General features: G+C 32.8%; 1 protein-coding gene across 1 annotated transcript in view; it reads right to left on the bottom strand.

Moving 5' to 3' along the window:
* LOC109537240 (glucose dehydrogenase [FAD, quinone]) overlaps positions 1 to 1,068 on the bottom strand; it is a 386,158-nt gene that overhangs the window by 2,266 nt on the left and 382,824 nt on the right. The gene's annotated exons all lie outside the window — the stretch shown is intronic.

Below are 1,068 nucleotides of genomic sequence, written 5' to 3' on the forward strand. Positions count from 1 at the left end.
AAAGCTCTTTCTTCACCCCAATGTTTCACGATTTTCCAAAAATCATTCAGTCAAGTGGAAAACATATAAATGATGACGTAAAAAATTCTTATCGTTCCTGGGTCTCAGTCAAAGTGTGAAGTAAAAATTTTGAAACATCGTTTAATTCACTACGTTTCGGTGAGACAACAGCGCCATCATCAGATTGAAAATTTACACAAACTCATAATTGGTAAACGTTAACGTTCTGTTAGGTCTTTGCCTTCTTGAAACCATAAATTTGTCTCTCGAAAGACAAATTTACGGTTTCAAGAAGGCAAAGACCTAAAAGAACGTTAACGTTTACCAATTATGAGTTTGTGTAAATTTTCAATCTGATGATGGCGCTGTTGCCATCAAGACAAATTTAAGGTTTCAAGAAGGCAAAGACAAAACTGCAAAACTTGTATGCTAAAGTTGAAACTTTCTAGAAACATTTTCTGATTGAGACAGTGATTCGAAAGTTTTTCCGTTTATCAAGCGAATATTTCTGCCATCAATAAAAAATCTTTTGWATTTTGAATAAATGAGTTCGCTAAAGAATTACAAGTCTATAAACTACACTGGAAACTAAACGGAAAGCTTTTACCCTTTTGCAAAAACTTCCACAGCTGATAAGGCGCACTTTTGTTAAGTGAATAAAAAAGTTTCCATCGTCCTCCGATTTGAAGAAATTAATGCGCAAAACTAGGAGCTCTTGGAAGACCGACGCACTAATGAGTAGTAAATTTTCCATCAAAACTCTGATGAAGGCACGCATTCGAAACTTTCACCGTTTATAAAGCGATCTGTGTGTGATATCTGTAAATGACCATGAGCAAACATTCCTCTCATCAATTAAAAAAAACGCTTTTTCTTTGTTTTGCATAAACAGATTATGAAAAAACCATGATTCTGGATAATTAACATGTACTTAAAAATAAAAGACTTGAAATATTTGATAAATCTAAATTATTCTCTTATCTAGAGCGTTTTTACTAAATACATTATGAGAAAAAGTAAAGATAAATACCTATTTATGGATTTGGAAGTGTTTCTGGTCCAAGAAAA

Source organism: Dendroctonus ponderosae, unplaced genomic scaffold, assembly GCF_020466585.1.
Source record: "Dendroctonus ponderosae isolate FM_Combo_2020 unplaced genomic scaffold, Dpon_F_20191213v2 Dpon_F_20191213_10, whole genome shotgun sequence".
In the NCBI taxonomy this organism is placed as follows: domain Eukaryota; kingdom Metazoa; phylum Arthropoda; class Insecta; order Coleoptera; family Curculionidae; genus Dendroctonus; species Dendroctonus ponderosae.